Below are 26,150 nucleotides of genomic sequence, written 5' to 3'. Positions count from 1 at the left end.
CTCCCTTCACACTGAATGTGGGACTCTTATACTGAAGAAGGATTTCTCTTTAGGATACTCTGTGTTCTTCTACCTCCTGCCCTTTTTCAAAAGGGGAGCCCAATGCTGTCAATGTTGCAGAGCCCTTTCCCATTACACCTCCTACTTGGCTTGGAGTCATAATTACAGATCACTACCTAGTACGGAATTACTAATGCCTCATTGTTCTGTGTAATTGTCACCTATGGCGATTGGTCAAGTGTTCCCTGACATCTTAAAGCTAACGCAGGATGTCATCTGACATGTTGGCGAGCAATACAATACATTTATCATGGTATTGAAATAGGTAGGATATACAGGACTCCCTGCTGAAGGCAAAGATGGTGAGATGAATGAAACAAGGGCATTATTTGAGACTAATTTGTTTGACGGTGTCGGTGATCATAATATTCTCAGGTTCTCTATAGGTTAACTGATAGGGATGTGCAAGAATGAAGATGTCAGAATCTGTTGTTCATAGTTTTTCTCATTCCCACTAACTGTAGCATAAACCTTCCTCTATAAACTTATCAGATCATTTAATGGTTATTGGTGTACCATAACCTAAAAGAATTGCAGTGAGCAGCCTACGCTGTCACTTGAATAGCAATGAGATCTTTTCTATACGTTCAAATATAGGTGCTAGAGTTGTGTGGAGAGTGATAGCAAAGGAGGCTTAGGATTTAGAGATATGCTCGGTTGAAAATGAATTTGAGATTTGGCTGGTTTTTGAGACGTGGATGTTCATAATATTATAGACGTCATAGTACAGATTAATAACCCTTTATCAAAATCTCTTTGTTGTTGTGTTGCATTGGTTTGGAAATATTCAAGTTCTGTTCATAGACTAACAGTTGACTTTTCCATTTGCAGAATATATTGAATGACCAACAGAGGCAGTGTTTCAGAAGAAAATTTCTCTGAGTTGCTGAGACCAAAAAGAAACGAAAAAAAAATGTTCAGTAGCCTTCGGCGTGATTTACCTATTTAAATGGTGAGTCAAACTCTCAACTTATTATTTTGCTAGTCCTTAAAAGAAGTTCATAGCATTTGACAGCTCTCAGCTCCTTTTACTGGGGTCTTACGCATGAATATTATTTGTCAAGTATAAAGCGATAAGGATGGTGCTATGGGCATCATGATAGCTTTTTAAAGACGTTGATTGTCTACAAGGCTGACAATCCTATTTTAAATACTCGTGGTAACATCATGTCATCCGAGGAAATTAGTGTCTATGAGGCTGGAATGAGGTGTCTTGTATTAGAGCAATTGACTTACTCTCTCATGGAGGGAAGCTAATTTAACCTTCCTCCCTTCACACTGAATGTGGGACTCTTATACTGAAGAAGGATTGCTCTTTAGGATACTCTGTGTTCTTCTACCTCCTGCCCTCTTTTAAAAGGGGAGCCCAATGCTTTCAATGTTGCAGAGCCCTTTCCCATTACACCTCCTACTTGGCTTGGAGTCATAATTACAGATCACTACCTAGTACGGAATTACTAATGCCTCATTGTTCTGTGTAATTGTCACCTATGGCGATTGGTCAAGTGTTCCCTGACATCTTAAAGCTAACGCAGGATGTCATCTGACATGTTGGCGAGCAATACGATACATTTATCATGGTATTGAAATAGGTAGGATAGACAGGACTCCCTGCTGAAGGCAAAGATGGTGAGATGAATGAAACAAGGGCATTATTTGAGACTAATTTGTTTGACGGTGTCGGTGATCATAATATTCTCAGGTTCTCTATAGGTTAACTGATAGGGATGTGCAAGAATGAAGATGTCAGAATCTGTTGTTCATAGTTTTTCTCATTCCCACTAACTGTAGCATAAACCTTCCTTTATAAACTTATCAGATCACTTAATGGTTATTGGTGTACCATAACCTAAAAGAATTGCAGTGAGCAGCGTACGCCGTCACTTGAATAGCAATGAGATCTTTTCTATACGTTCAAATATAGGTGCTAGAGTTGTGTGGAGAGTGATAGCAAAGGAGGCTTAGGATTTAGAGGTATGCCAGGTTGAAAATAAATTTGAGATTTGACTGGTTTTTGAGACGTGGATTTTCATAATATTACAGACGTCATAGTACAGATTAATAACCCTTTATCAAAATCTCTTTGTTGTTGTGTTGCATTGGTTTGGAAATATTCAAGTTCTGTTAATAGACTAACAGTGGACTTTTCCATTTGCAGAATATATTGAATGACCAGCAGAGGCAGTGTTTCAGAAGAAAATTTCTCTGAGTTGCTGAGACCAAAAAGAAACGAAAAAAAAATGTTCAGCAGCCTCCGGCGTGATTTACCTATTTAAATGGTGAGTCAAACTCTCAATTTATCATTTTGCTAGTCCTTAAAAGAAGTTCATAGCATTTGACAGGTCTCAGCTCCTTTTACTGGGGTCTTACGCATGAATATTATTTGTCAAGTATAAAGCGATAAGGATGGTGCTATGGGCATCATGATAGCTTTTTAAAGACGTTGATTGTCTACAAGGCTGACAATCCTATTTTACATACTCGTGCTAGCAATATGTCATCCGAGGAAATTAGTGTCTATGAGGCTGGAATGAGGTGTCTTGTATTAGAGCAATTGACTTACTCTCTCATGGAGGGAAGCTAATTTAACCTTCCTCCCTTCACACTGAATGTGGGACTCTTATACTGAAGAAGGATTGCTCTTTAGGATACTCTGTGTTCTTCTACCTCCTGCCCTTTTTCAAAAGGGGAGCCCAATGCTGTCAATGTTGCAGAGCCCTTTCCCATTACACCTCCTACTTGGCTTGGAGTCATAATTACAGATCACTACCTAGTACGGAATTACTAATGCCTCATTGTTCTGTGTAATTGTCACCTATGGCGATTGGTCAAGTGTTCCCTGACATCTTAAAGCTAACGCAGGATGTCATCTGACATGTTGGCGAGCAATACGATACATTTATCATGGTATTGAAATAGGTAGGATAGACAGGACTCCCTGCTGAAGGCAAAGATGGTGAGATGAATGAAACAAGGGCATTATTTGAGACTAATTTGTTTGACCGTGTCGGTGATCATAATATTCTCAGGTTCTCTATAGGTTAACTGATAGGGATGTGCAAGAATGAAGATGTCAGAATCTGTTGTTCATAGTTTTTCTCATTCCCACTAACTGTAGCATAAACCTTCCTTTATAAACTTATCAGATCACTTAATGGTTATTGGTGTACCATAACCTAAAAGAATTGCAGTGAGCAGCGTACGCCGTCACTTGAATAGCAATGAGATCTTTTCTATACGTTCAAATATAGGTGCTAGAGTTGTGTGGAGAGTGATAGCAAAGGAGGCTTAGGATTTAGAGGTATGCCAGGTTGAAAAGAAATTTGAGATTTGACTGGTTTTTGAGACGTGGATTTTCATAATATTACAGACGTCATAGTACAGATTAATAACCCTTTATCAAAATCTCTTTGTTGTTGTGTTGCATTGGTTTGGAAATATTCAAGTTCTGTTAATAGACTAACAGTGGACTTTTCCATTTGCAGAATATATTGAATGACCAGCAGAGGCAGTGTTTCAGAAGAAAATTTCTCTGAGTTGCTGAGACCAAAAAGAAACGAAAAAAAAATTCAGCAGCCTTCGGCGTGATTTACCTATTTAAATGGTGAGTCAAACTCTCAAGTTATCATTTTGCTTGTCCTTAAAAGAAGTTCATAGCACTGGGGTCTTCCGCATGAATATTATTTGTCAAGAATAAAGCGATTACGATGGCGCTATGGGCATCATGTTAGCTTTTTAAAGACGTTGATTGTCTACAAGGCTGACAATCCTATTTTAAATACTCGTGCTAGCAATATGTCATCCGAGGAAATTAGTGTCTTTGAGGCTGGAATGAGGTGTCTTGTATTAGAGCAATTGACTTACTCTCTCATGGAGGGAAGCTAAACAATGCTTTCAATGTTGCAGAGCTCTTTCCCATTACACCTCCTACTTGGCTTAGAGTCATAATTACAGATCACTACCTAGTGCGGAATTGCTAATGCCTCATTTTTCTGTGTAATTGTCACCTATGGCGATTGGTCTAGTGTTCCCTGACATCTTAAAGCTAACGCAGGATGTCATCTGACATGTTGGCGAGCAATACGATACATTTATCATGGTATTGAAATAGGTAGGATAGACAGGACTCCCTGCTGAAGGCAAATATGGTGAGATGAATGAAACAAGGGCATTATTTGAGACTTATTTATTTGACGGTGTCGGTGATCATAATATTCTCAGGTTCTCTATAGGTTAACTGATAGGGATGTGCAAGAATGAAGATGTCAGAATCTGTTGTTCATAGTTTTTCTCATTCCCACTAACTGTAGCATAAACCTTCCTTTATAAACTTATCAGATCACTTAATGGTTATTGGTGTACCATAACCTAAAAGAATTGCAGTGAGCAGCGTACGCCGTCACTTGAATAGCAATGAGATCTTTTCTATACGTTCAAATATAGGTGCTAGAGTTGTGTGGAGAGTGATAGCAAAGGAGGCTTAGGATTTAGAGGTATGCCAGGTTGAAAATAAATTTGAGATTTGACTGGTTTTTGAGATGTGGATTTTCATAATATTACAGACGTCATAGTACAGATTAATAACCCTTTATCAAAATCTCTTTGTTGTTGTGTTGCATTGGTTTGGAAATATTCAAGTTCTGTTAATAGACTAACAGTGGACTTTTCCATTTGCAGAATATATTGAATGACCAGCAGAGGCAGTGTTTCAGAAGAAAATTTCTCTGAGTTGCTGAGACCAAAAAGAAACGAAAAAAAAATTCAGCAGCCTTCGGCGTGATTTACCTATTTAAATGGTGAGTCAAACTCTCAATTTATCATTTTGCTTGTCCTTAAAAGAAGTTCATAGCACTGGGGTCTTCCGCATGAATATTATTTGTCAAGAATAAAGCGATTACGATGGCGCTATGGGCATCATGTTAGCTTTTTAAAGACGTTGATTGTCTACAAGGCTGACAATCCTATTTTAAATACTCGTGCTAGCAATATGTCATCCGAGGAATTTAGTGTCTTTGAGGCTGGAATGAGGTGTCTTGTATTAGAGCAATTGACTTACTCTCTCATGGAGGGAAGCTAAACAATGCTTTCAATGTTGCAGAGCTCTTTCCCATTACACCTCCTACTTGGCTTAGAGTCATAATTACAGATCACTACCTAGTGCGGAATTGCTAATGCCTCATTTTTCTGTGTAATTTTCACCTATGGCGATTGGTCAAGTGTTCCCTGACATCTTAAAGCTAACGCAGGATGTCATCTGACATGTTGGCGAGCAATACGATACATTCATCATGGTATTGAAATAGGTAGGATAGACAGGACTCCCTGCTGAAGGCAAAGATGGTGAGATGAATGAAGCAAGGGCATTATTTGAGACTTATTTATTTGACGGTGTCGGTGATCATAATATTCTCAGGTTCTCTATAGGTTAACTGATAGGGATGTGCAAGAATGAAGATGTCAGAATCTGTTGTTCATAGTTTTTCTCATTCCCACTAACTGTAGCATAAACCTTCCTTTATAAACTTATCAGATCACTTAATGGTTATTGGTGTACCATAACCTAAAAGAATTGCAGTGAGCAGCGTACGCCATCACTTGAATAGCAATGAGATCTTTTCTATACGTTCAAATATAGGTGCTAGAGTTGTGTGGAGAGTGATAGCAAAGGAGGCTTAGGATTTAGAGGTATGCCAGGTTGAAAATAAATTTGAGATTTGACTGGTTTTTGAGACGTGGATTTTCATAATATTACAGACGTCATAGTACAGATTAATAACCCTTTATCAAAATCTCTTTGTTGTTGTGTTGCATTGGTTTGGAAATATTCAAGTTCTGTTAATAGACTAACAGTGGACTTTTCCATTTGCAGAATATATTGAATGACCAGCAGAGGCAGTGTTTCAAAAGAAAATTTCTCTGAGTTGCTGAGACCAAAAAGAAACGAAAAAAAAATGTTCAGCAGCCTTCGGCGTGATTTACCTATTTAAATGGTGAGTCAAACTCTCAATTTATCATTTTGCTAGTCCTTAAAAGAAGTTCATAGCATTTGACAGCTCTCAGCTCCTTTTACTGGGGTCTTACGCATGAATATTATTTGTCAAGTATAAAGCGATAAGGATGGTGCTATGGGCATCATGATAGCTTTTTAAAGACGTTGATTGTCTACAAGGCTGACAATCCTATTTTACATACTCGTGCTAGCAATATGTCATCCGAGGAAATTAGTGTCTATGAGGCTGGAATGAGGTGTCTTGTATTAGAGCAATTGACTTACTCTCTCATGGAGGGAAGCTAATTTAACCTTCCTCCCTTCACACTGAATGTGGGACTCTTATACTGAAGAAGGATTTCTCTTTAGGATACTCTGTGTTCTTCTACCTCCTGCCCTTTTTCAAAAGGGGAGCCCAATGCTGTCAATGTTGCAGAGCCCTTTCCCATTACACCTCCTACTTGGCTTGGAGTCATAATTACAGATCACTACCTAGTACGGAATTACTAATGCCTCATTGTTCTGTGTAATTGTCACCTATGGCGATTGGTCAAGTGTTCCCTGACATCTTAAAGCTAACGCAGGATGTCATCTGACATGTTGGCGAGCAATACAATACATTTATCATGGTATTGAAATAGGTAGGATATACAGGACTCCCTGCTGAAGGCAAAGATGGTGAGATGAATGAAACAAGGGCATTATTTGAGACTAATTTGTTTGACGGTGTCGGTGATCATAATATTCTCAGGTTCTCTATAGGTTAACTGATAGGGATGTGCAAGAATGAAGATGTCAGAATCTGTTGTTCATAGTTTTTCTCATTCCCACTAACTGTAGCATAAACCTTCCTCTATAAACTTATCAGATCATTTAATGGTTATTGGTGTACCATAACCTAAAAGAATTGCAGTGAGCAGCCTACGCTGTCACTTGAATAGCAATGAGATCTTTTCTATACGTTCAAATATAGGTGCTAGAGTTGTGTGGAGAGTGATAGCAAAGGAGGCTTAGGATTTAGAGATATGCTCGGTTGAAAATGAATTTGAGATTTGGCTGGTTTTTGAGACGTGGATGTTCATAATATTATAGACGTCATAGTACAGATTAATAACCCTTTATCAAAATCTCTTTGTTGTTGTGTTGCATTGGTTTGGAAATATTTAAGTTCTGTTCATAGACTAACAGTTGACTTTTCCATTTGCAGAATATATTGAATGACCAACAGAGGCAGTGTTTCAGAAGAAAATTTCTCTGAGTTGCTGAGACCAAAAAGAAACGAAAAAAAAATGTTCAGTAGCCTTCGGCGTGATTTACCTATTTAAATGGTGAGTCAAACTCTCAACTTATTATTTTGCTAGTCCTTAAAAGAAGTTCATAGCATTTGACAGCTCTCAGCTCCTTTTACTGGGGTCTTACGCATGAATATTATTTGTCAAGTATAAAGCGATAAGGATGGTGCTATGGGCATCATGATAGCTTTTTAAAGACGTTGATTGTCTACAAGGCTGACAATCCTATTTTAAATACTCGTGGTAACATCATGTCATCCGAGGAAATTAGTGTCTATGAGGCTGGAATGAGGTGTCTTGTATTAGAGCAATTGACTTACTCTCTCATGGAGGGAAGCTAATTTAACCTTCCTCCCTTCACACTGAATGTGGGACTCTTATACTGAAGAAGGATTGCTCTTTAGGATACTCTGTGTTCTTCTACCTCCTGCCCTCTTTTAAAAGGGGAGCCCAATGCTTTCAATGTTGCAGAGCCCTTTCCCATTACACCTCCTACTTGGCTTGGAGTCATAATTACAGATCACTACCTAGTACGGAATTACTAATGCCTCATTGTTCTGTGTAATTGTCACCTATGGCGATTGGTCAAGTGTTCCCTGACATCTTAAAGCTAACGCAGGATGTCATCTGACATGTTGGCGAGCAATACGATACATTTATCATGGTATTGAAATAGGTAGGATAGACAGTACTCCCTGCTGAAGGCAAAGATGGTGAGATGAATGAAACAAGGGCATTATTTGAGACTAATTTGTTTGACGGTGTCGGTGATCATAATATTCTCAGGTTCTCTATAGGTTAACTGATAGGGATGTGCAAGAATGAAGATGTCAGAATCTGTTGTTCATAGTTTTTCTCATTCCCACTAACTGTAGCATAAACCTTCCTTTATAAACTTATCAGATCACTTAATGGTTATTGGTGTACCATAACCTAAAAGAATTGCAGTGAGCAGCGTACGCCGTCACTTGAATAGCAATGAGATCTTTTCTATACGTTCAAATATAGGTGCTAGAGTTGTGTGGAGAGTGATAGCAAAGGAGGCTTAGGATTTAGAGGTATGCCAGGTTGAAAATAAATTTGAGATTTGACTGGTTTTTGAGACGTGGATTTTCATAATATTACAGACGTCATAGTACAGATTAATAACCCTTTATCAAAATCTCTTTGTTGTTGTGTTGCATTGGTTTGGAAATATTCAAGTTCTGTTAATAGACTAACAGTGGACTTTTCCATTTGCAGAATATATTGAATGACCAGCAGAGGCAGTGTTTCAGAAGAAAATTTCTCTGAGTTGCTGAGACCAAAAAGAAACGAAAAAAAAATGTTCAGCAGCCTCCGGCGTGATTTACCTATTTAAATGGTGAGTCAAACTCTCAATTTATCATTTTGCTAGTCCTTAAAAGAAGTTCATAGCATTTGACAGGTCTCAGCTCCTTTTACTGGGGTCTTACGCATGAATATTATTTGTCAAGTATAAAGCGATAAGGATGGTGCTATGGGCATCATGATAGCTTTTTAAAGACGTTGATTGTCTACAAGGCTGACAATCCTATTTTACATACTCGTGCTAGCAATATGTCATCCGAGGAAATTAGTGTCTATGAGGCTGGAATGAGGTGTCTTGTATTAGAGCAATTGACTTACTCTCTCATGGAGGGAAGCTAATTTAACCTTCCTCCCTTCACACTGAATGTGGGACTCTTATACTGAAGAAGGATTGCTCTTTAGGATACTCTGTGTTCTTCTACCTCCTGCCCTTTTTCAAAAGGGGAGCCCAATGCTGTCAATGTTGCAGAGCCCTTTCCCATTACACCTCCTACTTGGCTTGGAGTCATAATTACAGATCACTACCTAGTACGGAATTACTAATGCCTCATTGTTCTGTGTAATTGTCACCTATGGCGATTGGTCAAGTGTTCCCTGACATCTTAAAGCTAACGCAGGATGTCATCTGACATGTTGGCGAGCAATACAATACATTTATCATGGTATTGAAATAGGTAGGATATACAGGACTCCCTGCTGAAGGCAAAGATGGTGAGATGAATGAAACAAGGGCATTATTTGAGACTAATTTGTTTGACGGTGTCGGTGATCATAATATTCTCAGGTTCTCTATAGGTTAACTGATAGGGATGTGCAAGAATGAAGATGTCAGAATCTGTTGTTCATAGTTTTTCTCATTCCCACTAACTGTAGCATAAACCTTCCTCTATAAACTTATCAGATCATTTAATGGTTATTGGTGTACCATAACCTAAAAGAATTGCAGTGAGCAGCGTACGCTGTCACTTGAATAGCAATGAAATCTTTTCTATACGTACAAATATAGGTGCTAGAGTTGTGTGGAGAGTGATAGCAAAGGAGGCTTAGGATTTAGAGGTATGCCAGGTTGAAAAGAAATTTGAGATTTGACTGGTTTTTGAGACGTGGATTTTCATAATATTACAGACGTCATAGTACAGATTAATAACCCTTTATCAAAATCTCTTTGTTGTTGTGTTGCATTGGTTTGGAAATATTCAAGTTCTGTTCATAGACTAACAGTTGACTTTTCCATTTGCAGAATATATTGAATGACCAGCAGAGGCAGTGTTTCAGAAGAAAATTTCTCTGAGTTGCTGAGACCAAAAAGAAACGAAAAAAAAATGTTCAGTAGCCTTCGGCGTGATTTACCTATTTAAATGGTGAGTCAAACTCTCAACTTATTATTTTGCTAGTCCTTAAAAGAAGTTCATAGCATTTGACAGCTCTCAGCTCCTTTTACTGGGGTCTTACGCATGAATATTATTTGTCAAGTATAAAGCGATAAGGATGGTGCTATGGGCATCATGATAGCTTTTTAAAGACGTTGATTGTCTACAAGGCTGACAATCCTATTTTAAATACTCGTGGTAACAACATGTCATCCGAGGAAATTAGTGTCTATGAGGCTGGAATGAGGTGTCTTGTATTAGAGCAATTGACTTACTCTCTCATGGAGGGAAGCTAATTTAACCTTCCTCCCTTCACACTGAATGTGGGACTCTTATACTGAAGAAGGATTGCTCTTTAGGATACTCTGTGTTCTTCTACCTCCTGCCCTCTTTTAAAAGGGGAGCCCAATGCTTTCAATGTTGCATAGCCCTTTCCCATTACACCTCCTACTTGGCGTGGAGTCATAATTACAGATCACTACCTAGTACGGAATTACTAATGCCTCATTGTTCTGTGTAATTGTCACCTATGGCGATTGGTCAAGTGTTCCCTGACATCTTAAAGCTAACGCAGGATGTCATCTGACATGTTGGCGAGCAATACGATACATTTATCATGGTATTGAAATAGGTAGGATAGACAGGACTCCCTGCTGAAGGCAAAGATGGTGAGATGAATGAAACAAGGGCATTATTTGAGACTAATTTGTTTGACGGTGTCGGTGATCATAATATTCTCAGGTTCTCTATAGGTTAACTGATAGGGATGTGCAAGAATGAAGATGTCAGAATCTGTTGTTCATAGTTTTTCTCATTCCCACTAACTGTAGCATAAACCTTCCTTTATAAACTTATCAGATCACTTAATGGTTATTGGTGTACCATAACCTAAAAGAATTGCAGTGAGCAGCGTACGCCGTCACTTGAATAGCAATGAGATCTTTTCTATACGTTCAAATATAGGTGCTAGAGTTGTGTGGAGAGTGATAGCAAAGGAGGCTTAGGATTTAGAGGTATGCCAGGTTGAAAATAAATTTGAGATTTGACTGGTTTTTGAGACGTGGATTTTCATAATATTACAGACGTCATAGTACAGATTAATAACCCTTTATCAAAATCTCTTTGTTGTTGTGTTGCATTGGTTTGGAAATATTCAAGTTCTGTTAATAGACTAACAGTGGACTTTTCCATTTGCAGAATATATTGAATGACCAGCAGAGGCAGTGTTTCAGAAGAAAATTTCTCTGAGTTGCTGAGACCAAAAAGAAACGAAAAAAAAATGTTCAGCAGCCTCCGGCGTGATTTACCTATTTAAATGGTGAGTCAAACTCTCAATTTATCATTTTGCTAGTCCTTAAAAGAAGTTCATAGCATTTGACAGGTCTCAGCTCCTTTTACTGGGGTCTTACGCATGAATATTATTTGTCAAGTATAAAGCGATAAGGATGGTGCTATGGGCATCATGATAGCTTTTTAAAGACGTTGATTGTCTACAAGGCTGACAATCCTATTTTACATACTCGTGCTAGCAATATGTCATCCGAGGAAATAAGTGTCTATGAGGCTGGAATGAGGTGTCTTGTATTAGAGCAATTGACTTACTCTCTCATGGAGGGAAGCTAATTTAACCTTCCTCCCTTCACACTGAATGTGGGACTCTTATACTGAAGAAGGATTGCTCTTTAGGATACTCTGTGTTCTTCTACCTCCTGCCCTTTTTCAAAAGGGGAGCCCAATGCTGTCAATGTTGCAGAGCCCTTTCCCATTACACCTCCTACTTGGCTTGGAGTCATAATTACAGATCACTACCTAGTACGGAATTACTAATGCCTCATTGTTCTGTGTAATTGTCACCTATGGCGATTGGTCAAGTGTTCCCTGACATCTTAAAGCTAACGCAGGATGTCATCTGACATGTTGGCGAGCAATACAATACATTTATCATGGTATTGAAATAGGTAGGATATACAGGACTCCCTGCTGAAGGCAAAGATGGTGAGATGAATGAAACAAGGGCATTATTTGAGACTAATTTGTTTGACGGTGTCGGTGATCATAATATTCTCAGGTTCTCTATAGGTTAACTGATAGGGATGTGCAAGAATGAAGATGTCAGAATCTGTTGTTCATAGTTTTTCTCATTCCCACTAACTGTAGCATAAACCTTCCTCTATAAACTTATCAGATCATTTAATGGTTATTGGTGTACCATAACCTAAAAGAATTGCAGTGAGCAGCGTACGCTGTCACTTGAATAGCAATGAAATCTTTTCTATACGTACAAATATAGGTGCTAGAGTTGTGTGGAGAGTGATAGCAAAGGAGGCTTAGGATTTAGAGGTATGCCAGGTTGAAAAGAAATTTGAGATTTGACTGGTTTTTGAGACGTGGATTTTCATAATATTACAGACGTCATAGTACAGATTAATAACCCTTTATCAAAATCTCTTTGTTGTTGTGTTGCATTGGTTTGGAAATATTCAAGTTCTGTTAATACTCTAACAGTGGACTTTTCCATTTGCAGAATATATTGAATGACCAGCAGAGGCAGTGTTTCAGAAGAAAATTTCTCTGAGTTGCTGAGACCAAAAAGAAACGAAAAAAAAATTCAGCAGCCTTCGGCGTGATTTACCTATTTAAATGGTGAGTCAAACTCTCAAGTTATCATTTTGCTTGTCCTTAAAAGAAGTTCATAGCACTGGGGTCTTCCGCATGAATATTATTTGTCAAGAATAAAGCGATTACGATGGCGCTATGGGCATCATGTTAGCTTTTTAAAGACGTTGATTGTCTACAAGGCTGACAATCCTATTTTAAATACTCGTGCTAGCAATATGTCATCCGAGGAAATTAGTGTCTTTGAGGCTGGAATGAGGTGTCTTGTATTAGAGCAATTGACTTACTCTCTCATGGAGGGAAGCTAAACAATGCTTTCAATGTTGCAGAGCTCTTTCCCATTACACCTCCTACTTGGCTTAGAGTCATAATTACAGATCACTACCTAGTGCGGAATTGCTAATGCCTCATTTTTCTGTGTAATTGTCACCTATGGCGATTGGTCTAGTGTTCCCTGACATCTTAAAGCTAACGCAGGATGTCATCTGACATGTTGGCGAGCAATACGATACATTTATCATGGTATTGAAATAGGTAGGATAGACAGGACTCCCTGCTGATGGCAAAGATGGTGAGATGAATGAAACAAGGGCATTATTTGAGACTTATTTATTTGACGGTGTCGGTGATCATAATATTCTCAAGTTCTCTATAGGTTAACTGATAGGGATGTGCAAGAATGAAGATGTCAGAATCTGTTGTTCATAGTTTTTCTCATTCCCACTAACTGTAGCATAAACCTTCCTTTATAAACTTATCAGATCACTTAATGGTTATTGGTGTACCATAACCTAAAAGAATTGCAGTGAGCAGCGTGCGCCGTCACTTGAATAGCAATGAGATCTTTTCTATACGTTCAAATATAGGTGCTAGAGTTGTGTGGAGAGTGATAGCAAAGGAAGCTTAGGATTTAGAGGTATGCCAGGTTGAAAACAAATTTGAGATTTGACTGGTTTTTGAGACGTGGATTTTCATAATATTACAGACGTCATAGTACAGATTAATAACCCTTTATCAAAATCTCTTTGTTGTTGTGTTGCATTGGTTTGGAAATATTCAAGTTCTGTTAATAGACTAACAGTGGACTTTTCCATTTGCAGAATATATTGAATGACCAACAGAGGCAGTGTTTCAGAAGAAAATTTCTCTGAGTTGCTGAGACCAAAAAGAAACGGAAAAAAAATGTTCAGTAGCCTTCGGTGTGATTTACCTATTTAAAAGGTGAGTCAAACTCTCAATTTATTATTTTGCTAGTCCTTAAAAGAAGTTCATAGCATTTGACAGCTCTCAGCTCCTTTTACTGGGGTCTTACGCATGAATATTATTTGTCAAGTATAAAGCGATAAGGATGGTGCTATGGGCATCATGATAGCTTTTTAAAGACGTTGATTGTCTACAAGGCTGACAATCCTATTTTAAATACTAGTGGTAACAACATGTCATCCGAGGAAATTAGTGTCTATGAGGCTGGAATGAGGTGTCTTGTATTAGAGCAATTGACTTACTCTCTCATGGAGGGAAGCTAATTTAACCTTCCTCCCTTCACACTGAATGTGGGACTCTTATACTGAAGAAGGATTGCTCTTTAGGATACTCTGTGTTCTTCTACCTCCTGCCCTCTTTCAAAAGGGGAGCCCAATGCTTTCAATGTTGCAGAGCCCTTTCCCATTACACCTCCTACTTGGCTTGGAGTCATAATTACAGATCACTACCTAGTGCGGAATTGCTAATGCCTCATTGTTCTGTGTAATTGTCACCTATGGCGATTGGTCAAGTGTTCCCTGACATCTTAAAGCTAACGCAGGATGTCATCTGACATGTTGGCGAGCAATACGATACATTTATCATGGTATTGAAATAGGTAGGATAGACAGGACTCCCTGCTGAAGGCAAAGATGGTGAGATGAATGAAACAAGGGCATTATTTGAGACTTATTTATTTGACGGTGTCGGTGATCATAATATTCTCAGGTTCTCTATAGGTTAACTGATAGGGATGTGCAAGAATGAAGATGTCAGAATCTGTTGTTCATAGTTTTTCTCATTCCCACTAACTGTAGCATAAACCTTCCTTTATAAACTTATCAGATCACTTAATGGTTATTGGTGTACCATAACCTAAAAGAATTGCAGTGAGCAGCGTACGCCGTCACTTGAATAGCAATGAGATCTTTTCTATACGTTCAAATATAGGTGCTAGAGTTGTGTGGAGAGTGATAGCAAAGGAGGCTTAGGATTTAGAGGTATGCCAGGTTGAAAATAAATTTGAGATTTGACTGGTTTTTGAGACGTGGATTTTCATAATATTACAGACGTCATAGTACAGATTAATAACCCTTTATCAAAATCTCTTTGTTGTTGTGTTGCATTGGTTTGGAAATATTCAAGTTCTGTTAATAGACTAACAGTGGACTTTTCCATTTGCAGAATATATTGAATGACCAGCAGAGGCAGTGTTTCAGAAGAAAATTTCTCTGAGTTGCTGAGACCAAAAAGAAACGAAAAAAAAATTCAGCAGCCTTCGGCGTGATTTACCTATTTAAATGGTGAGTCAAACTCTCAAGTTATCATTTTGCTTGTCCTTAAAAGAAGTTCATAGCACTGGGGTCTTCCGCATGAATATTATTTGTCAAGAATAAAGCGATTACGATGGCGCTATGGGCATCATGTTAGCTTTTTAAAGACGTTGATTGTCTACAAGGCTGACAATCCTATTTTAAATACTCGTGCTAGCAATATGTCATCCGAGGAAATTAGTGTCTTTGAGGCTGGAATGAGGTGTCTTGTATTAGAGCAATTGACTTACTCTCTCATGGAGGGAAGCTAAACAATGCTTTCAATGTTGCAGAGCTCTTTCCCATTACACCTCCTACTTGGCTTAGAGTCATAATTACAGATCACTACCTAGTGCGGAATTGCTAATGCCTCATTTTTCTGTGTAATTGTCACCTATGGCGATTGGTCTAGTGTTCCCTGACATCTTAAAGCTAACGCAGGATGTCATCCAGGGGCGTAACACAAGGCCCCGCAACCCCAGCGTTGCGGGGGGGCCCCGCGCTCCAGGGGGCCCCGCCGGGGTCACTCACTGACTGAATGCAATGCATTGAGAATAGATTTTTAAAATATGGACGTCCCGGCCTGGGCCCCACCCGTCCGTGGCGTGAGGGCGAGGCTGGCAGCAGCGGTGCGGGGCCCTGACCGGGGGGCCCATGATGAGGCAGCCTGGCAGTGTATATGGACGGTCCCGGCCGGGGCCCCGTGAGGGCGAGGCTGGCAGCGGTGCGGGGCCCCGGCCGGAGCCCATGAGACAGGCTGGCAGAGTGGCAGTGACAGTGTGGCAGCAGAATGTCCCGGGCCGTGAGGCTGGAAGCTGGCAGCACGATGGTGCGGGGCCCCGGCCAGGGCCCGCGTGTGTGTGGCTGGCAGGCTGACTGGCTGAGCTGAGCAGAGTTACTGGCTGCAGTTGAGTACGTCCGTCGGACGGGCCACTGGCCCGGGTGGCCCCGGTGGGGGCCCGGGGCCGAGTGAGCCGGCTGGCAGCAGGATGGTGTGGGGCCCCGGCCAGTGCCCGTGTGTGGCTGGCACTGGCATCGGCTGCACTGCAGTGCTGAGGCCGCTGTCTACAGTCTGAGCAGCGTCAGGTGAGCACGAATGGTGCGGGGCGGCGGGAAGTTTTGCTGCGTTTCCCAACTTCAAGTTCACTTTACTTCTCTTGCAGGAAAAAATAAATAATTCCTGGAAAATAAATTGCTAGCGGTTCTCCTCCTGTCTGCTCTGTTTGTGATAAACGTCCACGCTAAAAGTTGGTCTTTATTTCTCATTACAATATTCCGCAGAAAATGACTCTGTTTTTAAAATCCGACAAAACGGCAAAGGAAACACATTTGCAGCTTCTAGTAACCTTAGTGATATGCCCTGCATCAAATGATTTGATGGGATCATACACTGCAAGTGACGATATAAACTGCTCCACTCTCTTGTAAGGTGTGACGTAAAAGACAGCCTTAGCTGTCTACCACAACACCTGTAATTAAGACCACCTATTAGTAGGTAAGTGGTTACATACAGGAATGGTGGCGTGAGATCGCGAGTTTCGCGACAGTACTGCACAATGCAAATAAAAATGTTCATTTATATTGTAGTAGTGGAGAAGCAGGAGCCTTCGGGCAGGAACTGGATGGGGGAGAGGGGGGGCGACGGGGCCCCGGTCAGGCGGCCCGGGCCGGAGGCTGGAGTGTGTGACTGAGACTACTGCTGGCTGGATGCCATTAGCCATTGCAGCAGGAATGGTGCGACTGCGGGCCTGCACGGGGCCACTGTGAGAGTAGTCTTAATGGTGGTGGTGGGTGTGGATCAATGGCGGCACGGCACGCAGGGCTGCCAGGCTGGGTTGTTTACTTAGTTTACTCCTACTTTCACTTTCCTTTCCGCGGCCTTTCGGGACGCGCGTATGCGCCGCAGGGGGGGGGGGGGGCGACTGGCCGATGTGACTGAGTCTGACCCATGGCCTCATAACATGTCAGGGGGGCAGGGACAACACATGCGCATTGCGCAGGGACCAGCCTGACGACACACGCAAATAAGCGCGGCCACGTTACCGTTAGTGTGTAAGGTGTGGCTGGCAATGCATCAGGGGCGCGGAGCAGAAGACAAAAGGAAAGGATTAGCAGGAAGCCTGAACTTATGCCCCACCACGCTCACCTGCCCACACGCTGTGACGGACGCTCATCGCTCAGGCCTGAGGATCATCAGGCCCAAAACCCGACTGCAACTGGATGGATTCCCCATCCATTAGCCCGAGCTGTTTGTGACACATAAGGTAGGTAACAATCGTAGTGTATATCACACACAGCCGTTAACGTCTATGAGGCTTTGCTGACTGTCTGTTTGCATACCCAGCTGGCATTATGCATTGCAAAGTGTTCACATGCTCTCAGAAGATCACTACTGTCTGCAATATCTCGGGATGGCACACGGAGGGAAACTCGAGGAAAATATTGGCATTGGTTAACAGGGCACTCGAGCTCCGAGTACCTTCCAAGGCCTGTTCTTTCCGGTTCTGGCGAGAGGCTACTTCAGCTTTTCGTGTGAATCTCCCTTCTCTTTACTACCCCAGCAAGGCTTCATGGACAGGACAGAGATAAAGCTCTCACTTCTCACTCATTTGGAGGACGTCACCTTTCTTAGACTCCTCTTCACCAGACTCCCAAACAAACATCGGGGCCTCCATGTGCTCAGGATGAGTGTAATTAACTTGCCCATCCCCCCTGGAAGGTTACCCTTTTCTGGAGTAAATCCCCAGCCATTTCCAGAGACAGACGGGTTCTTAGACGAGTTTGTGAATGTCAAGTAACTCACAGATTTGTGGGTGGTCGTAAACTCCCAAGGAAAACCAAGCTTAAACATCCCCCTCTCCATGCATTAGACTTTCTCAACAATCTCCACAATCATGGTGCACCCTTTTAACCCTCTACTTCTCATTAGACTGATGTGTTGCCAGTTTTGTTTTTCCCCCAATATACCTTGCAAATTCACTTTTCACACTGTTATTTTTATTCTGCAAGTACCAACTTCCTTACCACTCAGGAGTGGCTGAAAGCAGCCCCCCTAACTTGAGGCCAGTGAATAGCTGTGAAATAACCCTTTCTGTGACAGGCTAACATAAAATGCTGTCATTATTAAAGGCATATTGAATAACTAATAATATTATATTTCATTTGGCTGCTTCGAAACACAAAAGATGAATAATAGGTGTAAAACGAGATCCTTTGAACAAGGATGAGGAACTAGCCAGTACCTGCATCGCCTGCTCTGACGGGATGTGAACCAGCGAGAAGATTGGGCGATGGATGGATGGATGGATGGACGGATGAGTGGATGGATGGAAGGGTAGGTGACTGGAGGGGTGGGTGGGTGGATGGAGGGGTGGGTGGATGGACGGATGGAGGGGTGGGTGGATGGATGGATGGAGGGGTGGGTGGATGGATGAGTGGATAGATGGAGGGTTGGGTGGATGGATGAATGGAGGGGTGGATGGATGAGTGGATGGATGGAGGGGTGGATGGATGGAGGGGTGGGTGGATGGAGGGGTGGGTGGATGGAGGGGTGGGTGAATGGATGAGTGGATGGATGAATGGGTGGGTGGATGGGTGGGGGATAGATGGATGGATGGATGGCAAAGTGACCAAGTGTATGTGGCAGGAGCAAGTTTCCATGACGGACAGGCTCTGGACATTGTAATGCTGCAGTTTAGAGGACGCACTTAGAAGCCTGAGGCTGATGCTGGCTCTTGTGCTCCCAGCATCATTGGTCAGTAAATGTGTGCTGCTAAATGAAAGTGACCCCTGAAAAATGTGTCTAGGAGGACTTGAGATGGGCTCCACCTTTAGTGTGCCCACCCATATAACGAAGGGTGAAACTACAGGTCCGGGTTTGGGGCACCGCCCTTCATCAGCCAAGTTAGCTTGAGTCCAGTGGCGCAGTGGGCACGGGAACCATGCCTGGGCATGCCCTGCCAACTTAGGGCAACAAAATCAAAAAGAACCAATGATGGATGGAATGCTGAACAATGCAAACATTCACCCCCAGACACAGATCTGGGTTTAATCCATTAATGAGGAGTGATGCCCTGAAACCGGTCCCATGATGCTTGTCCCTGGTCCTGAGAGGACCTGCCTGGCAGTTCTGGCTCGACTGTTCCCATGAGGCACAGGGTCAAGACTTATTTGCATATGGCTGGGTCCGAACTTGGGGGTGGTGAGCAAAAGAATGATGGATTTAACCCAGATCTGTAACTGGGGTGAATTGTTCCTTGGCATTGTTCTGATTGCTGCCTCAGTTAAATCTGCTTTTGACAGGATTGTTGCAAATGGCATAGCGTGTATGTTGAGAGTGTTTCCCACTTTCTCACTAGAACTTACAGAAAGACAATATAGAGGCATTTCATTTAAATGTTGGAGGTTTCAAAGCAAAATATGCTAGATTTCTGGGAGGTAGGGCAAAGTAGTGCAAGGTGGGCCGCGCCGCCGGGGGGAGGAGGCATGGTGGGCCGTGCCGCGGGGGGCCCCCTCCATGTGCTTTGCAGGGGGGCCCCCTCAAGTTTCGTTACGCCACTGATGTCATCTGACATGTTGGCGAGCAATACGATACATTTATCATGGTATTGAAATAGGTAGGACAGACAGGACTCCCTGCTGAAGGCAAATATGGTGAGATGAATGAAACAAGGGCATTATTTGAGACTTATTTATTTGACGGTGTCGGTGATCATAATATTCTCAGGTTCTCTATAGGTTAACTGATAGGGATGTGCAAGAATGAAGATGTCAGAATCTGTTGTTCATAGTTTTTCTCATTCCCACTAACTGTAGCATAAACCTTCCTTTATAAACTTATCAGATCACTTAATGGTTATTGGTGTACCATAACCTAAAAGAATTGCAGTGAGCAGCGTACGCCGTCACTTGAATAGCAATGAGATCTTTTCTATACGTTCAAATATAGGTGCTAGAGTTGTGTGGAGAGTGATAGCAAAGGAGGCTTAGGATTTAGAGGTATGCCAGGTTGAAAATAAATTTGAGATTTGACTGGTTTTTGAGATGTGGATTTTCATAATATTACAGACGTCATAGTACAGATTAATAACCCTTTATCAACATCTCTTTGTTGTTGTGTTGCATTGGTTTGGAAATATTCAAGTTCTGTTAATAGACTAACAGTGGACTTTTCCATTTGCAGAATATATTGAATGACCAGCAGAGGCAGTGTTTCAGAAGAAAATTTCTCTGAGTTGCTGAGACCAAAAAGAAACGAAAAAAAAATTCAGCAGCCTTCGGCGTGATTTACCTATTTAAATGGTGAGTCAAACTCTCAATTTATCATTTTGCTTGTCCTTAAAAGAAGTTCATAGCACTGGGGTCTTCCGCATGAATATTATTTGTCAAGAATAAAGCGATTACGATGGCGCTATGGGCATCATGTTAGCTTTTTAAAGACGTTGATTGTCTACAAGGCTGACAATCCTATTTTAAATACTCGTGCTAGCAATATGTCATCCGAGGAATTTAGTGTCTTTGAGGCTGGAATGAGGTGTCTTGTATTAGAGCAATTGACTTACTCTCTCATGGAGGGAAGCTAAACAATGCTTTCAATGTTGCAGAGCTCTTTCCCATTACACCTCCTACTTGGCTTAGAGTCATAATTACAGATCACTACCTAGTGCGGAATTGCTAATGCCTCATTTTTCTGTGTAATTGTCACCTATGGCGATTGGTCAAGTGTTCCCTGACATCTTAAAGCTAACGCAGGATGTCATCTGACATGTTGGCGAGCAATACGATACATTCATCATGGTATTGAAATAGGTAGGATAGACAGGACTCCCTGCTGAAGGCAAAGATGGTGAGATGAATGAAGCAAGGGCATTATTTGAGACTTATTTATTTGACGGTGTCGGTGATCATAATATTCTCAGGTTCTCTATAGGTTAACTGATAGGGATGTGCAAGAATGAAGATGTCAGAATCTGTTGTTCATAGTTTTTCTCATTCCCACTAACTGTAGCATAAACCTTCCTTTATAAACTTATCAGATCACTTAATGGTTATTGGTGTACCATAACCTAAAAGAATTGCAGTGAGCAGCGTACGCCATCACTTGAATAGCAATGAGATCTTTTCTATACGTTCAAATATAGGTGCTAGAGTTGTGTGGAGAGTGATAGCAAAGGAGGCTTAGGATTTAGAGGTATGCCAGGTTGAAAATAAATTTGAGATTTGACTGGTTTTTGAGACGTGGATTTTCATAATATTACAGACGTCATAGTACAGATTAATAACCCTTTATCAAAATCTCTTTGTTGTTGTGTTGCATTGGTTTGGAAATATTCAAGTTCTGTTAATAGACTAACAGTGGACTTTTCCATTTGCAGAATATATTGAATGACCAGCAGAGGCAGTGTTTCAGAAGAAAATTTCTCTGAGTTGCTGAGACCAAAAAGAAACGAAAAAAAAATGTTCAGCAGCCTTCGGCGTGATTTACCTATTTAAATGGTGAGTCAAACTCTCAATTTATCATTTTGCTAGTCCTTAAAAGAAGTTCATAGCATTTGACAGCTCTCAGCTCCTTTTACTGGGGTCTTACGCATGAATATTATTTGTCAAGTATAAAGCGATAAGGATGGTGCTATGGGCATCATGATAGCTTTTTAAAGACGTTGATTGTCTACAAGGCTGACAATCCTATTTTACATACTCGTGCTAGCAATATGTCATCCGAGGAAATTAGTGTCTATGAGGCTGGAATGAGGTGTCTTGTATTAGAGCAATTGACTTACTCTCTCATGGAGGGAAGCTAATTTAACCTTCCTCCCTTCACACTGAATGTGGGACTCTTATACTGAAGAAGGATTTCTCTTTAGGATACTCTGTGTTCTTCTACCTCCTGCCCTTTTTCAAAAGGGGAGCCCAATGCTGTCAATGTTGCAGAGCCCTTTCCCATTACACCTCCTACTTGGCTTGGAGTCATAATTACAGATCACTACCTAGTACGGAATTACTAATGCCTCATTGTTCTGTGTAATTGTCACCTATGGCGATTGGTCAAGTGCTCCCTGACATCTTAAAGCTAACGCAGGATGTCATCTGACATGTTGGCGAGCAATACAATACATTTATCATGGTATTGAAATAGGTAGGATATACAGGACTCCCTGCTGAAGGCAAAGATGGTGAGATGAATGAAACAAGGGCATTATTTGAGACTAATTTGTTTGACGGTGTCGGTGATCATAATATTCTCAGGTTCTCTATAGGTTAACTGATAGGGATGTGCAAGAATGAAGATGTCAGAATCTGTTGTTCATAGTTTTTCTCATTCCCACTAACTGTAGCATAAACCTTCCTCTATAAACTTATCAGATCATTTAATGGTTATTGGTGTACCATAACCTAAAAGAATTGCAGTGAGCAGCGTACGCTGTCACTTGAATAGCAATGAAATCTTTTCTATACGTACAAATATAGGTGCTAGAGTTGTGTGGAGAGTGATAGCAAAGGAGGCTTAGGATTTAGAGGTATGCCAGGTTGAAAAGAAATTTGAGATTTGACTGGTTTTTGAGACGTGGATTTTCATAATATTACAGACGTCATAGTACAGATTAATAACCCTTTATCAAAATCTCTTTGTTGTTGTGTTGCATTGGTTTGGAAATATTCAAGTTCTGTTAATAGACTAACAGTGGACTTTTCCATTTGCAGAATATATTGAATGACCAGCAGAGGCAGTGTTTCAGAAGAAAATTTCTCTGAGTTGCTGAGACCAAAAAGAAACGAAAAAAAAATTCAGCAGCCTTCGGCGTGATTTACCTATTTAAATGGTGAGTCAAACTCTCAAGTTATCATTTTGCTTGTCCTTAAAAGAAGTTCATAGCACTGGGGTCTTCCGCATGAATATTATTTGTCAAGAATAAAGCGATTACGATGGCGCTATGGGCATCATGTTAGCTTTTTAAAGACGTTGATTGTCTACAAGGCTGACAATCCTATTTTAAATACTCGTGCTAGCAATATGTCATCCGAGGAAATTAGTGTCTTTGAGGCTGGAATGAGGTGTCTTGTATTAGAGCAATTGACTTACTCTCTCATGGAGGGAAGCTAAACAATGCTTTCAATGTTGCAGAGCTCTTTCCCATTACACCTCCTACTTGGCTTAGAGTCATAATTACAGATCACTACCTAGTGCGGAATTGCTAATGCCTCATTTTTCTGTGTAATTGTCACCTATGGCGATTGGTCTAGTGTTCCCTGACATCTTAAAGCTAACGCAGGATGTCATCTGACATGTTGGCGAGCAATACGATACATTTATCATGGTATTGAAATAGGTAGGATAGACAGGACTCCCTGCTGAAGGCAAATATGGTGAGATGAATGAAACAAGGGCATTATTTGAGACTTATTTATTTGACGGTGTCGGTGATCATAATATTCTCAGGTTCTCTATAGGTTAACTGATAGGGATGTGCAAGAATGAAGATGTCAGAATCTGTTGTTCATAGTTTTTCTCATTCCCACTAACTGTAGCATAAACCTTCCTTTATAAACTTATCAGATCACTTAATGGTTATTGGTGTACCATAACCTAAAAGAATTGCAGTGAGCAGCGTACGCCGTCACTTGAATAGCAATGAGATCTTTTCTATACGTTCAAATATAGGTGCTAGAGTTGTGTGGAGAGTGATAGCAAAGGAGGCTTAGGATTTAGAGGTATGCCAGGTTGAAAATAAATTTGAGATTTGACTGGTTTTTGAGATGTGGATTTTCATAATATTACAGACGTCATAGTACAGATTAATAACCCTTTATCAAAATCTCTTTGTTGTTGTGTTGCATTGGTTTGGAAATATTCAAGTTCTGTTAATAGACTAACAGTGGACTTTTCCATTTGCAGAATATATTGAATGACCAGCCGAGGCAGTGTTTCAGAAGAAAATTTCTCTGAGTTGCTGAGACCAAAAAGAAACGAAAAAAAAATTCAGCAGCCTTCGGCGTGATTTACCTATTTAAATGGTGAGTCAAACTCTCAATTTATCATTTTGCTTGTCCTTAAAAGAAGTTCATAGCACTGGGGTCTTCCGCATGAATATTATTTGTCAAGAATAAAGCGATTACGATGGCGCTATGGGCATCATGTTAGCTTTTTAAAGACGTTGATTGTCTACAAGGCTGACAATCCTATTTTAAATACTCGTGCTAGCAATATGTCATCCGAGGAATTTAGTGTCTTTGAGGCTGGAATGAGGTGTCTTGTATTAGAGCAATTGACTTACTCTCTCATGGAGGGAAGCTAAACAATGCTTTCAATGTTGCGGAGCTCTTTCCCATTACACCTCCTACTTGGCTTAGAGTCATAATTACAGATCACTACCTAGTGCGGAATTGCTAATGCCTCATTTTTCTGTGTAATTGTCACCTATGGCGATTGGTCAAGTGTTCCCTGACATCTTAAAGCTAACGCAGGATGTCATCTGACATGTTGGCGAGCAATACGATACATTCATCATGGTATTGAAATAGGTAGGATAGACAGGACTCCCTGCTGAAGGCAAAGATGGTGAGATGAATGAAGCAAGGGCATTATTTGAGACTTATTTATTTGACGGTGTCGGTGATCATAATATTCTCAGGTTCTCTATAGGTTAACTGATAGGGATGTGCAAGAATGAAGATGTCAGAATCTGTTGTTCATAGTTTTTCTCATTCCCACTAACTGTAGCATAAACCTTCCTTTATAAACTTATCAGATCACTTAATGGTTATTGGTGTACCATAACCTAAAAGAATTGCAGTGAGCAGCGTACGCCATCACTTGAATAGCAATGAGATCTTTTCTATACGTTCAAATATAGGTGCTAGAGTTGTGTGGAGAGTGATAGCAAAGGAGGCTTAGGATTTAGAGGTATGCCAGGTTGAAAATAAATTTGAGATTTGACTGGTTTTTGAGACGTGGATTTTCATAATATTACAGACGTCATAGTACAGATTAATAACCCTTTATCAAAATCTCTTTGTTGTTGTGTTGCATTGGTTTGGAAATATTCAAGTTCTGTTAATAGACTAACAGTGGACTTTTCCATTTGCAGAATATATTGAATGACCAGCAGAGGCAGTGTTTCAGAAGAAAATTTCTCTGAGTTGCTGAGACCAAAAAGAAACGAAAAAAAAATGTTCAGCAGCCTTCGGCGTGATTTACCTATTTAAATGGTGAGTCAAACTCTCAATTTATCATTTTGCTAGTCCTTAAAAGAAGTTCATAGCATTTGACAGCTCTCAGCTCCTTTTACTGGGGTCTTACGCATGAATATTATTTGTCAAGAATAAAGCGATTACGATGGCGCTATGGGCATCATGTTAGCTTTTTAAAGACGTTGATTGTCTACAAGCCTGACAATCCTATTTTACATACTCGTGCTAGCAATATGTCATCCGAGGAAATTAGTGTCTTTGAGGCTGGAATGAGGTGTCTTGTATTAGAGCAATTGATTTACTCTCTCATGGAGGGAAGCTAATTTAACCTTCCTCCCTTCACACTGAATGTGGGACTCTTATACTGAAGAAGGATTGCTCTTTAGGATACTCTGTGTTCTTGTACCTCCGGCCCTCTTTCAAAAGGGGAGCCCAATGCTTTCAATGTTGCAGAGCCCTTTCCCATTACACCTCTTACTTGGCTTTAAGTCATAATTACAGATCACTACCTACTGCGGAATTGCTAATGCCTCAATTTTCTGTGTAATTGTCACCGATGGCGATTGGTCAAGTGTTCCCTGACATCATAAAGCTACAGCAGGATGTCATCTGACATGAGGGCGAGCAATAGGATACATTTATCATGGTAGTGAAATGGGTAGTATGATAGACAGGACTCCCAGCTGAAGGCAAATATGGTGAGATGAATGAAGCAAGGGCGTTATTAGAAACTTATTTGTTTGACGGTGTC

General features: G+C 40.8%; 1 long non-coding RNA gene across 2 annotated transcripts in view; it reads left to right on the top strand.

Annotated features, from left to right (window-relative positions):
• The window catches only part of LOC144799797 (uncharacterized), an 861,044-nt gene that overhangs the window by 588,663 nt on the left and 246,231 nt on the right, over positions 1–26,150 (top strand). The gene's annotated exons all lie outside the window — the stretch shown is intronic.

This window comes from Lissotriton helveticus, chromosome 12, assembly GCF_964261635.1.
Source record: "Lissotriton helveticus chromosome 12, aLisHel1.1, whole genome shotgun sequence".
Taxonomy (NCBI): Eukaryota; Metazoa; Chordata; class Amphibia; order Caudata; family Salamandridae; genus Lissotriton; species Lissotriton helveticus.
This window is presented reverse-complemented; position numbering and strand designations above follow the sequence as displayed.